A 14,275-nucleotide genomic window follows, 5' to 3' on the forward strand; every position below is an offset into this window, starting at 1 on the left:
GGCGGCAAAGACTGTGTTTATGAGTGAGTCAGTCAGTAGTGAAGACTTTTACATTGAAAGGACTCAAAACTTGTGATCACGGAGAAGGAAGACGCGACTGACAGATGGCATGGGAGAACACCGTTTATATACTGTCTGTGGAGAACACCTTAACTGTTAAAAGGACAAGATATCGCAGCGGACATTCAAACGGATTTTTTTTATTATGAATATAGGACTGTCCTGGAGGAAAATGCTATATCTACTGTAAATGCAGGTACACTCGCTTACTCGATCTCTCACAATATTCTACTTCAATGAACAATATCGATGAGATCACACATGTGTTTACGTTGCTAAGAGCGGTTGCTAGGGGTGTTGTGTAGTGATACATAGAACCGTTGGGTGAAGCGGTCATAGCCGCGTTCTATCGTGAATAAAACACAGCTATTGACCAATCAGAATCAAGGATTGGAACTAACCGTTTGATAGTGCTCAATGGGTCAGATTTCAACTGTTTGAGGCCTTTATGACATTTAGTCTAGTCTGCCACATACATGATGAACATCTGAGTGTCTTAGATCGTGATGATAATCTCGTGATTCTCGAGGCCAGCGGGGGTTTTCGACAGTGTTGAAACCGTACAGTCCCTGACCAGCGTGTGTTTGCTTCAGTCCAAACTTTCAGCACAGAAATGTCGAAACAAAGGAGATTTCGAACATGCCTCAGTGTAGAATCTCTGAAATCTAGCAAACTACACTGAAGCTTGTTTCATTTTGCAGAATACATGTCTGTGTTTTGATAGGTCATTTAAACGATCAGAAATCTGTTGTAATCGAAATTGTTCATCCCCATTGTAAATCAGGTTTATTGGCAATATTTATAGACTTTCAGATGTTTGCAATGAACAAATCAAACAAAAGTAACTGACACAGCAAGTGTATTATATCTCATGATGTGCGTCGTCCTGTAGGGGGCGCTATAGAGTTACAGATGTAAACACAGAATCTGATATTACATTACAAAAAATCAGTGAAAGTTAAAGTATTTTTATACCACTTAATTAACAAAATGTAGGCTAATTAGAAAGGAAATCCATGTACATTCAAATGCGAAGATAGGTTTTTTAAAAATACACATAAAAAAAATTGGCCGTATAATGTAAATTTGTAGCTAACTGTAGCATGATTAGGCCAACCAAAAGTTATTAATAAGCTGTCAATTTTGAAAAATCTATAGTCTAAAAATGAAACATAAACATTTCCTAATGTCAAATTCATTTCCAGTCGTCGTTTTTAACGTATTTAGGTAAAAGCACCACATAACGTCATTTAGGAAGAAGAACCCCCAGTTTTTGGGTCTGTGACGGAGATTTTAAGGAAAGAAGACCGAGGGGATTTTTTAGAGCAGCTTTTCTGAGAGAAGTGAGACGCGGTTTCTATACAGAAGCGAGAAACACCGCAGGATATTACCATTCTGTTCTCTTCAAACGAAAACAGACAGAGAGAGAGAGAGAGAGAGAGAGAGAGAGAGAGAGAGAGAGAGAGAGAGAGAGAGAGAGAGAGAGAGAGAACGAAAATAAACCCTTTATCTCCAAAAAACCTAGAGTAAATCAAAGGTCTGAAAGTTGAGTTGTGTTCCCGCTGGACGACGGAGAGATGGAGGAGAGCAGGTCAGTTCCTACACGCGTTTCGTTATCATTCAGGGCCCAAATATCGTGTTATATATCAGAAATATCCTGTTATATATCAGAAATATCCTGTTGATATCTCAGCAGCTTATGTCAAGCTCTCAGACTGAATGTAAATCGTTATTTTGACCACCTCTGAAATGGGTCATGCCCTAATGCTGTTAAACTGAAAGACCGAAAAAATATTTCACTGAAATAGGAGTGCGAAGTGTGTGTGTGTGTGTGTGTGTGTGTGTGTGTGTGTGTGTGTGTGTGTGTGTGTGTGTGTGTGTGTGTGTGTGTGACTGCTGGGATGGATGATGGTGTTTGTGATTAGTGGAAAAAGTTTAGGGGACAGAGAAGGATGTGACAGCAAAGGTGCGAGGAGGATGTAGCTATAGGCTCTTTTTCTCGTAATGTGTGTGTGTGTGTGTGTGTGTGTGTGTGTGTGTGAGAGAAAGTGTTTGTGGTTAAAGATATATTTTGCGATTCTAGGAAGAAAAGATAACAGCCCATATACTATAATTCACCCCATTATCAGTTGCTTAGCCTGACATTTATGTCCAATTCTTAATGAGAATGAGAGTCGATATCATCAAGTTCGCTGAATGCTGCTGTGTGTGTGTGTGTGTGTGTGTGTGTGTGTGTGTGTGTGTGTGTGTGTGTGTGTGTGTGTGTGTGTGTGTGTGTGTGTGTGTGGGTGTGGGTGGTAGAGCCTAATATGCCACATGTTTTTCACCGACCTATATTTCTAGAATAGATCACCAGCCCCAGTTTTACGCAACTGTAAACTCTTTTGCTCGTGGTTTAAAGGCTGTAGAGTTTGTTATCTTGTCAGAGTAAGTCAGGTTAGATGGTTTTGGATATTAATCCGTTTAGTTAGTCATGTCCGTCATGATGTCTTTTGCTCTGCCAGAGTTCAATAAGTCAGCAGAGCCCGATTAATAAATCAGACTAAACTGATGAGGACAGATGATCCGCTGCCAGAATAATGAGCTGCATGTTTGTCCACATCAGTCAGCGTGCACGTCAGTCATATGCTTATAGATGTGCACGCGCATGGTCATAATGCTGGTTATGAAGGAGTTATGGTGTTTTTCTTCGGTCGGACTTCACCGTGTCCCTCGTGGATGTTGATTTATTGCTGTTGCCACACGAGCTGAAACTGTGGGAAGCAGTGAAAGTGTCTCTCCGTTTCGGTTTCGCCTCAGTAGTCGTCAGTTTGGATCAGAGAGGCCGAATGACTGAAACTCACACGAACGGAATTAACACTTCGACAAGCAAAAGCTGGTTAGCGTAGCGTACTTTCACATGTAAATATAGGACTCTTCTCGATCTTGTTCTCTGAATGCTGACATAAGTGTGTTTCCTCAAAATTGTGCTCTTTTTTGACCAATGGACGTAAATAAACTATTTTTTTTCACTCCCACTACTGCTTATTTAATGTGTAACAATGTTGACATGTAGAGATGAACTGAACGTAAACAGGGCATTTCATAATTAAAAGACTTGTTGTTCTCTAGCATTTATGTATCTGAAAAAAAAATAATCTAATCTTTGCATAATTTAAACAAAATTACAGCTTGATCGGAAATTACGGTAAATACATCTTTTTAGCCTAATTTCCAAAAAAACTGTAATTGTGTTTATTTTCAAAATATAATTATTTTAAAAAATCTGAATGAAATTTAACAATGTATGATATATATATATATATAGTCAAATGTCATGGGCACTAACTTAAACAGTGATTAAAACTTGTGATTTTGAAAATTAGTGTTTTTGATGTAATAGTTTAAAATAATATTTGGTGGGGAACAACATAATGAATTCTTATAATTTAAAGTTTGCGTTTAACGTGTAGCACAAATGAGGAATCGTATGACCCGCTGAGGGTCGGGGAAATTCCCTGTAAAGTTCTGCGTTTTGTTCACTTTTGACATTCGCATACTCAGTAACAGTGTTTTGCTGCTTCAGTGTTTATGGATTATTTTACATGTTGGAAACACTTTAGAAAACTGTTCTGTCATTAATGAATAAACAGTAACAAATGAGTAATGCACTATAATTACTATTATATAGCAATAATTAACGAATTAGCTAGTAATAGCACTCAGCTGAATGTTGTAGTTCAATATTAGATAATCTTTTTTGAAAGATGAATACTATGAATACTAAGAACTACTGGTTCATAATTAACATTACAGTTTTTCTCAGTCGCTTTGGTGCGTTTCTCACATCACTATTTACATTTGCACAACAGTTAGTTCAACCTCCACAACATTTAGTCATTTGTGCACTTCATAGTAGCAGTTTCTCTTTCCTTCGAACAAATTGCAAATGCTTTTGGACATGCATCAATTGCTTTCATACAACTCTCTGCTGTTTATAACATTATCATTTGCTTATGTCATGTCAGTCAAAATTAACTATACTTGTGAATGCTGAATAGTCATTCCATATAAAACTAATAGTCCTCCTTTCATTGCTTGAGTCATTACATACAAAAATGTTGAACTAGTTGTCAAAATCTGTCAAGCAAATTTTACAAAAAACATTTAATCTTTTTTTTCCCTGAAAATGTCTCCTAAATTGAACAATTTATCTTAGGTGAATCTCAACTTTCACTGATGCGAAGGGGTGTGTGAAGCATTAGTTGCAACCAATGATAAGCCACTTCAGAGCTACAATTGTGGATCATGTTGTCAATCACGGCCTCTCCTAACGGCTGGTCGAAGGGTGCAGCCAAATGTTGGGAGAAACACTGTAAATTCAATTATTCAAACATTTCGTCGGGAGAACAGGTGTGTATAAATGGCATATTCCCAGTCTTGCTCCATACAACACACAACATCTGCTGACTTTGTTAGACACTCTTTACAGGGACATAATCCCTGAGAATGAGAGGGGTCTAACTGGAGACCATCTGAGCAAGCATGTTGTTCTTCTGGATTGCATTGCAAGAGATGATATTCGCTGTGATGATGAAATGATGTGGCCAGACAGAGAGGAACGTCTGGATGTGCATGAATGATTACAGTACTATGTATGTTGTATGTTCAGTTCCAATATGTACTGCAATATTGTTTCCAGTTGTGCACAGCTCTACCCAAAGGGAGGTTATGTTTGTTGTAAATAAGGGTGTATTTTTTATTTTGCACAATGCTGTGAACAAATTAGAATTGCAAAGAGCATATGCAGTAAAAATGTGAAACATTCAGTGTCTTGTAGTTACCTCACTAAATACAGTAATGTGTAACTTAACTGTATTTTTCAAATGGCTGTGCAAATAGTATATAGTGCTGTCTTGAGCATCTTCAGGTAGTGTCACCAATATCTGACTTTTTTTGCATTGGAAAACATGTACAGAGTAAACTCATAATGAAAACATGACAAAGCCATTTGACTGTCTTGTTCATAAGCAATGGTGTCAAGACTTTTCATCTTGATGACACTGACACTTTCATTGACATGATTACTTGCTTTTGAGGAATGAGCGATCCATTTTGAGCAAGTGACACGCTTTTGCAGGTTATCAACTAGGTTTTGCAGTTTGTACTAATTGTTTTGAGAACTGCATTAACTGTTGTGCAAATGTAAATAGTGATGTGAGAAATGCACCAAAGCGACTGAGAAAAACTGTAATATTGCATGATGTATAATCCATTCAAGATCATGGTAATGACTGAAGTGTTACCAAATATATCAGAAGGAATTACTAATAGCTTGTAAACTCTAGTAATGCCTGAAGAAGTGTGCGCTGTCGAGGTTTGTAAGGTTTGGTTAGTGATGACTCAAGTGTTGCATCTTTCTGAGGGAACCAGCTTTATCTGCAATCTGGATCACATTCTTGCGTTGCGCACCCGTTCCTGTGTGAAGGTGTAATCTTAACGTTTTTTTAACCCGCTTTTCTTCTTCTTCAATGCCACTTTTCGTTCACCAAAGAACCTTTCAGTGATCAGTTCTCTAAAGAAACATTTTCCACCGTAAAGAACCTTTTGTGGAATGGGAAATTTGGGAGAATTGTCCATGGATGTTAAAGGTTCTGAACCATCGATGCCGATAAAGAAGGTTTATTTTTAAGAGTGTGGCGAAAATGTTCAATATTTGCCCCAGTCAGTATTTACTGTGTTGACCTTCCTCTTCATAACCTCTGCGATTCGATTGGTGCGCTGGATATCAGCTTCTGGGTCAAATCTGGGTCAAATCCTGAAGGATGGCGATCCATTCTTACCTTATTATGCTCAGATTTGATCACAGTTCATGGGTTTCTGTAGCCTGGGTTTCCCCATACTGCCTTTGCGCAGCGCGATTTTATTCACGCTGAAAGGCAGTCTGGAGACCATGGACCAGATTTTCGCCTCGTTTAGGGAACCAATCACAGAACGGGGAGGGAGCAGCAAGACGATGACGACATGCGACACAACTAAGCAGTTTGTTTATATCTATGGATTCAACATGGCAGCAGACGCGATTCACGCGAAGCTACCTTTTGATGCAGCCTTAGATATTGTTCTAAGTAGTTTAGAACGCAAGTTTATTTTGAAAAAAGAGCAGCTTTTGGCGTCTCTACATACGTCGTCTGGTATAATGGAAACGATTGGCTATGAGCTACGTACAGGTGCATTTGATAGACATTCTTAGCACCCAATAAACGGCGCCGGGCATTCGTAAACCACGCCTCAAATACGAGAAAATGCACATGTGGTTCCCAGAACCAAGTCTCAACGAGAATTGGGTCTGGTGTTAGCCAGGCTAGGGTTTCTGCTTGAGGACTGAACACGGGTTCTGCATGGGAGTTGCCTGGCCACACTCGAAAAAACGTTGGGTTAAAAACAACCCAATTAGGGTCGTTTTTAACCCAAGGGCTCGGTAAATATAGGACAGAACACATGCTGGGTTAATTTTACCCAGCAAATTGGGTTGTTTATTTAACCCATCATACAGGGTTGATTCATTTTTACTATAATACTAGCTTTTTTTTCTTTCTTTTTTACTTCATACATGAATTAATGTTTACAGATTAACTTAAATCCTCTAAACTTAAACCACTGGTTTACATGATAATTCCTTTATTTTTAAAAAATAATTTTACACTCTAAAAAATGTTTGGTTGTTTCAACCCAACTTTGGGTCAAATATGGACAAACTCAGCCATTGGGTTACATTTTTTTATTAAAATTTTAACCCAACATTTGGGTTTGACCATATTTGACCCAAAATTGGGTAAAAACAACCCAGCATTTTTTAGAGTGTACAGTACAGCATATTTTATATTTTATATGAATACATATTGCATACATATTTTTTATGCAAGGGCATTTCCATCACGTGAAAACACCAACGCGACACTCGACCAATTTGACGGAGCTCTCTCCTGAAGACGTCGCATAAGCCCTCGGTAAATAACCCAACCCCTGGGTTGTTATATCCGGCAACACAAAAACTAACCAAACACTGGGTTGTTACGTCTGACCCAGGAGCTGGGTAACACAAAATTAACTAAACACTGGGTTGTTACGTCTGACCCAGGAGCTGGGTAACACAATAACTACCCAATCACTGGGTTGTTACGTCTGACCCAGGAGCTGGGTAACACAATAACTACCCAATCACTGGGTTGTTACGTCTGACCCAGGAGCTGGGTAACACAAAACTAACTAAACACTGGGTTGTTACGTCTGACCCGGGAGCTGGGTAACACAAAAACTACCCAAACACTGGGTTGTTACGTCTGACCCAGGAGCTGGGTAACACAATAACTACCCAATCACTGGGTTGTTACGTCTGACCCAGGAGCTGGGTAACACAATAACTACCCAATCACTGGGTTGTTACGTCTGACCCAGGAGCTGGGTAACACAAAACTAACTAAACACTGGGTTGTTACGTCTGACCCGGGAGCTGGGTAACACAAAAACTACCCAAACACTGGGTTGTTACGTCTGACCCAGGAGCTGGGTAACACAAAAACTACCCAAACACTGGGTTGTTACGTCTGACCCACGAGCTGGGTAACACAAGAACTACCCAAACACTGGGTTGTTACGTCTGACCCAGGAGCTGGGTAACACAAAAACTACCCAAACACTGGGTTGTTACGTCTGACCCGGGAGCTGGGTAACACAAAAACTACCCAAACACTGGGTTGTTACGTCTGACCCAGGAGCTGGGTAACACAAAAACTACCCAAACACTGGGTTGTTACGTCTGACCCACGAGCTGGGTAACACAAGAACTACCCAAACACTGGGTTGTTACGTCTGACCCAGGAGCTGGGTAACACAAAAACTACCCAAACACTGGGTTGTTACGTCTGACCCACGAGCTGGGTAACACAAGAACTACCCAAACACTGGGTTGTTACGTCTGACCCAGGAGCTGGGTAACACAATAACTACCCAATCACTGGGTTGTTACGTCTGACCCAGGATCTGGGTAACACAAGAACTAACCAAAAACTGGGTTGTTACACCTGACCCAGGAGCTGGGTAACACAAGAACTAACCAAACACTGGGTTGTTACACCTGACCCAGGAGCTGGGTAACACAAGAACTAACCAAACACTGGGTTGTTACACCTGACCCAGGAGCTGGGTAACACAAGAACTAACCAAACACTGGGTTGTTACGTCTGACCCAGGATCTGGGTTACACAAAAACTACCCAATCACTGGGTTGTTACGTCTGACCCAGGAGCTGGGTTACACAAAAACTACCCAAACACTGGGTTGTTACGTCTGACCTAGGATCTGGGTTACACAAAAACAACCCAAACACTGGGTTGTTACGTCTGACCCAGGAGCTGGGTAACACAAGAACTAACCAAACACTGGGTTGTTACGCCTGACCCAGGAGCTGGGTAACACAAGAACTAACCAAACACTGGGTTGTTACATCTGACCCAGGATCTGGGTAACACAAGAACTAACCAAGCACTGGGTTGTTACGTCTGACCCAGGATCTGGGTTACACAAGAACTAACCAAACACTGGGTTGTTACACCTGACCCAGGAGCTGGGTAACACAAGAACTAACCAAACACTGGGTTGTTACGTCTGGCCCAGGATCTGGGTAACACAAGAACTAACCAAACACTGGGTTGTTACGTCTGACCCAGGATCTGGGTAACACAAGAACTAACCAAACACTGGGTTGTTACGTCTGACCCAGGAGCTGGGTAACACAAAAACTACCCAATCACTGGGTTGTTACGTCTGACCCAGGAGCTGGGTTACACAAAAACGACCCAAACACTGGGTTGTTACGTCTGACCCAGGAGCTGGGTAACACAAGAACTACCCAAACACTGGGTTGTTACGTCTGACCCAGGCGCTGGGTAACACAATAACTACCCAAACACTGGGTTGTTACGTCTGACCCAGGAGCTGGGTTACACAAAAACGACCCAAACACTGGGTTGTTACGTCTGACCCAGGAGCTGGGTTACACAAAAACGACCCAAACACTGGGTTGTTACGTCTGACCCAGGAGCTGGGTAACACAAAACTAACTAAACACTGGGTTGTTACGTCTGACCCGGGAGCTGGGTAACACAAAAACTACCCAAACACTGGGTTGTTACGTCTGACCCAGGAGCTGGGTAACACAAAAACTACCCAAACACTGGGTTGTTACGTCTGACCCACGAGCTGGGTAACACAAGAACTACCCAAACACTGGGTTGTTACGTCTGACCCAGGAGCTGGGTAACACAAAAACTACCCAAACACTGGGTTGTTACGTCTGACCCACGAGCTGGGTAACACAAGAACTACCCAAACACTGGGTTGTTACGTCTGACCCAGGAGCTGGGTAACACAAAAACTACCCAAACACTGGGTTGTTACGTCTGACCCACGAGCTGGGTAACACAAGAACTACCCAAACACTGGGTTGTTACGTCTGACCCAGGAGCTGGGTAACACAATAACTACCCAATCACTGGGTTGTTACGTCTGACCCAGGATCTGGGTAACACAAGAACTAACCAAAAACTGGGTTGTTACACCTGACCCAGGAGCTGGGTAACACAAGAACTAACCAAACACTGGGTTGTTACGCCTGACCCAGGAGCTGGGTAACACAAGAACTAACCAAACACTGGGTTGTTACGTCTGACCCAGGATCTGGGTTACACAAAAACTACCCAATCACTGGGTTGTTACGTCTGACCCAGGAGCTGGGTTACACAAAAACTACCCAAACACTGGGTTGTTACGTCTGACCCAGGATCTGGGTTACACAAAAACAACCCAAACACTGGGTTGTTACGTCTGACCCAGGAGCTGGGTAACACAAGAACTAACCAAACACTGGGTTGTTACGCCTGACCCAGGAGCTGGGTAACACAAGAACTAACCAAACACTGGGTTGTTACGTCTGGCCCAGGATCTGGGTAACACAAGAACTAACCAAACACTGGGTTGTTACGTCTGACCCAGGAGCTGGGTAACACAAAAACTACCCAATCACTGGGTTGTTACGTCTGACCCAGGAGCTGGGTTACACAAAAACGACCCAAACACTGGGTTGTTACGTCTGACCCAGGAGCTGGGTAACACAAGAACTAACCAAGCACTGGGTTGTTACGTCTGACCCAGGATCTGGGTAACACAAGAACTAACCAAACACTGGGTTGTTACACCTGACCCAGGAGCTGGGTAACACAAGAACTAACCAAACACTGGGTTGTTACGTCTGGCCCAGGATCTGGGTAACACAAGAACTAACCAAACACTGGGTTGTTATGTCTGACCCAGGAGCTGGGTAACACAAAAACTACCCAATCACTGGGTTGTTACGTCTGACCCAGGAGCTGGGTTACACAAAAACGACCCAAACACTGGGTTGTTACGTCTGACCCAGGAGCTGGGTAACACAAGAACTACCCAAACACTGGGTTGTTACGTCTGACCCAGGAGCTGGGTAACACAAGAACTACCCAAACACTGGGTTGTTACGTCTGACCCAGGCGCTGGGTAACACAATAACTACCCAAACACTGGGTTGTTACGTCTGACCCAGGAGCTGGGTTACACAAAAACGACCCAAACACTGGGTTGTTACGTCTGACCCAGGAGCTGGGTTACACAAAAACGACCCAAACACTGGGTTGTTACGTCTGACCCAGGAGCTGGGTAACACAAAAACTACCCAAACACTGGGTTGTTACGTCTGACCCACGAGCTGGGTAACACAAGAACTACCCAAACACTGGGTTGTTACTTCTGACCCAGGAGCTGGGTAACACAATAACTACCCAAACACTGAAAAATAACCCCAAATAATTTACCCAAAAGGCTCAACCCAGGATTTGGGTAGAAAAAGAACCCAAGATGTTTTAGAGAGCACAGATCCAAAGTTCCAGTGTAATGATCAGCTTCATGATCACTCTTGCCTGGAGACACGGACGTGCCCGGATCATCCGCACACCTGCGGCTCTGGTGAGGTCCCTGCAGGTAACCTGAAGATCACAGCTGATGAGGATAATGTGTACATATATAATAACGATGTAGTTCAGCTAAAGATGAGTAATAAGGAGACTGAGATCATGCATCTCTTACTGCAGATATAGAGCCATAGTTTCATTGCTTTATATGAAATAGACAGAGACATTAAAGCTGAGAGAGATGCTTCACTCGTCACATGGCAGTTCTTTATCGTGATCATCACCGGTGTGCTTTTAAAGTCGACCTTTACGTCAGTTTCCACCAGTAGGTCAAAGATATGTTTTTCATTAAAGGTCAGACTGAAAAAGTTGTTGATGAAACTGTAATTTACTGTTTTAATCTGTCCTCTAATAGGCGGTTTCGTGTAGCGATGGTTTAAAGAATACCACATTATTGCTTTATCTCTACAACTGTAGGTCAAGTTTATAGATTTAATCAGCATTTTCCAGTCTCTCTTCTCTCTTTAAAAGCTTTTGCATCCGTTCCGTAACCAACCTTTAACCTTCACTGAATCTTTCCATTCCACCAAAGCATCTTTATAGTGGAAACAGGGTTATTGAAATGTTCTTCACACTAATAAAAACACAATTCTTTTAAGATTTGATCAATGAAAGAACCAAGAATGGCAGAAGCTGAACACATTGAAAAACCCATTATCAGAACCTTTACTGTCAAATCTGATAACAGCTTCTGGTGGATTTAATTCAAGTTGGTAATTTTTCACAATGTAATTATAGTGACTTTGCTCATGATGACCCCCCCCCCCCCCACACACACACACACACACACACACACACACACAGGGCGTACTCACACATATGTCACTCACATTGAACCTAAAATGAAAAAGCAGATGATAAGAATATCAGAAATACACATCAGACTTATTTTATCTTCTGTATCACGTCACACACACACACACACACACACACACACACACACACACACACACACACACACACACACACATTCTGAAACAAACTATGCCATCCTGTCTTGGCGAATGATGTCAAAACTGATGCAATAATTGGTTTTACTCAGAAAATATCGATGAAGAGGAAATGTGTTGTGGATGAGATCGCGTACGTGTGTGTGTGATCACATACGTGTGTGTGTGATCGCATACGTGTGTGTGAGATCGCATACGTGTGTGTAAACTGAGTTCTCGGTACTAATAAACGCATGACGTCACAGGACACCATATTAGATTCATTCACTAAATACATTTTACAGTATAACTGATTCTCTCTGTGTGCGCTTCTGAAACACACCAGTTAGAGAGTCTCGTGTGATGAAGAGCCGTACACTGATGTGGACTCGTGCACTTCTGTAGCGCTGCTGTGGGGCGGTGTGTGTTGTGAAGAGCGCTGTACAGATAAATGTGAATTGAAAACGAGGTGTTTGAGGTCCTGGTCCCGCAGGTGTGGTCTTCAGTCACTGTCGCTTTAACTGGGAAACGTGGATCTGCTCATCAACCACATCCACTGAGATCAACACTGGTGGAGTTTTGTTTTTCTGAAAGAGTGAAATGAGAGCGCCACACACACCTGGAACCTGCATGTGTGTGTGTGTGTGTGTGTGTGTGTGTGTTTTCTTCTCCTCGTCCCACACTGATGTGAACAGGTGCAGCCCCTCAGATTCAGTGTGTGTGTGTGTGTGTGTGTGTGTGTGTGTGCGGTCAAACGCTCTCAGCGCTTGCAAACACTCCTTCATCTTCACTCCATCAGGGCTTTATCTCCCTCACACTCTCTGCGGACAACAAGATTCAAGATTTCTTGGTTTGCAAGCATGTATAGCACTCGCTCTCAGTGCGCACGGCTTTGGAGATGTGTGTGTGTGTGTGTGTGTGTGTGTCTCCAACTCCTGTGCAAAGCTTCAGTGAGTCACCTTGAGGCGGTAATGCATATTCTTATTTTATCCTTGTTGCTTCGGGACTGCAGTTGCTTATGAATGCAGCTTTATATTATTATTATTATTATTAATAATAATAATCTCCACTCAATCATAGGCATTATCTCCTGCACACCATCTTTGGACAAAAAGATTAAAGATGTCTATCTTGACAGCCATTTATATATGAACTATTATTAGAACTCATTTCTGACCGCACTCATGCATAAGGCTTTACATGAGTTGTAAACTTACAGAAACATATCCTTATTTTATCCTTATTGCACGTCTGCCAATGCTTATGAATGATGGATGGATAGATAGATAGATAGATAGATAGATAGATAGATAGATAGATAGATAGATAGATAGATAGATAGATAGATAGATGATAGATAGATAGATAGATAGATAGATAGATAGATAGATAGATAGATAGATAGATATAGTTTGAAGATAGATAGATAGATAGATAGATAGATAGATAGATAGATAGATAGATAGATAGATAGATAGATAGATAGATAGATAGATAGATAGATAGATAGATATAGTTTGAAGATAGATAGATAGATAGATAGATAGATAGATGATAGATAGATAGATAGATAGATAGATAGATAGATAGATAGATAGATAGATAGATAGATAGATAGATAGATAGATAGATAGATAGATAGATAGATAGATAGATAGATAGATAGATAGATAGATAGATAGATAGCAGTAAAGGGGTTTCAGGAGCGTAACCACAAAACTGTGGTCTATTCTCTAGTGCAAAGCTTCTCGGAAAAATGTGGCCATGACACACAAATACACACACAAATACACACACACACACACACACGAATACACACACACACAAATACACACACACACACACAAATACACACACACACACACAAATACACACAAATACACACACACACGCGCGTAATGTGTTTCCAGCATATAGAGTATAAAGCCTGCACTGTGTGTGCGCATGTGTGTGTGTGTGTGTGTGCATGTGAGTGTGAGTGTGTGCGCATGTGTGTGTGTGTGTGTGTGTGTGTGTGTGTGTGTGTGTGTGTGTGTGTGTGTGTGTGTGTGTGTGTGTGTGTGTGTGTGTGTGTGTGAATGGACAGGACAGAAACGGCCCACACACTTCTCGTTTCCTGCCCTGATCTTCAGTATAAATGTCACCTCAGGGTTGGGTTATCCATGACCTGTTTTAATACAGCGCGCGCGTGTGTGTGTGTGTGTGTGTGTGTGTAACAGGAAGGTCTGTGGAGAATACTCTTCACCC

General features: G+C 41.8%; 1 protein-coding gene across 2 annotated transcripts in view; it reads left to right on the forward strand.

Annotated features, from left to right (window-relative positions):
• Positions 1 to 74: 74 nt before the first annotated feature.
• The window catches only part of LOC307006800 (uncharacterized protein), a 25,843-nt gene continuing 11,642 nt past the window's right edge, over positions 75 to 14,275 (forward strand). The window contains exons 1-2 of one of the 2 annotated variants that reach the window (XM_079628158.1): positions 75 to 256; positions 14,248 to 14,275. The exon at positions 14,248 to 14,275 is cut by the window's right edge and continues 84 nt beyond it. The gene's annotated coding sequence lies outside the window, so the exon portion shown is untranslated. Of the gene's footprint in view, positions 257 to 1,598; positions 1,652 to 14,247 lie in introns of those variants that run through there. The other variant, XM_079628157.1, reaches the window with a different exon arrangement.

Source organism: Phoxinus phoxinus (genome assembly GCF_949152265.1).
Source record: "Phoxinus phoxinus genome assembly, chromosome: 11".
NCBI lineage: Eukaryota > Metazoa > Chordata > Actinopteri > Cypriniformes > Leuciscidae > Phoxinus > Phoxinus phoxinus.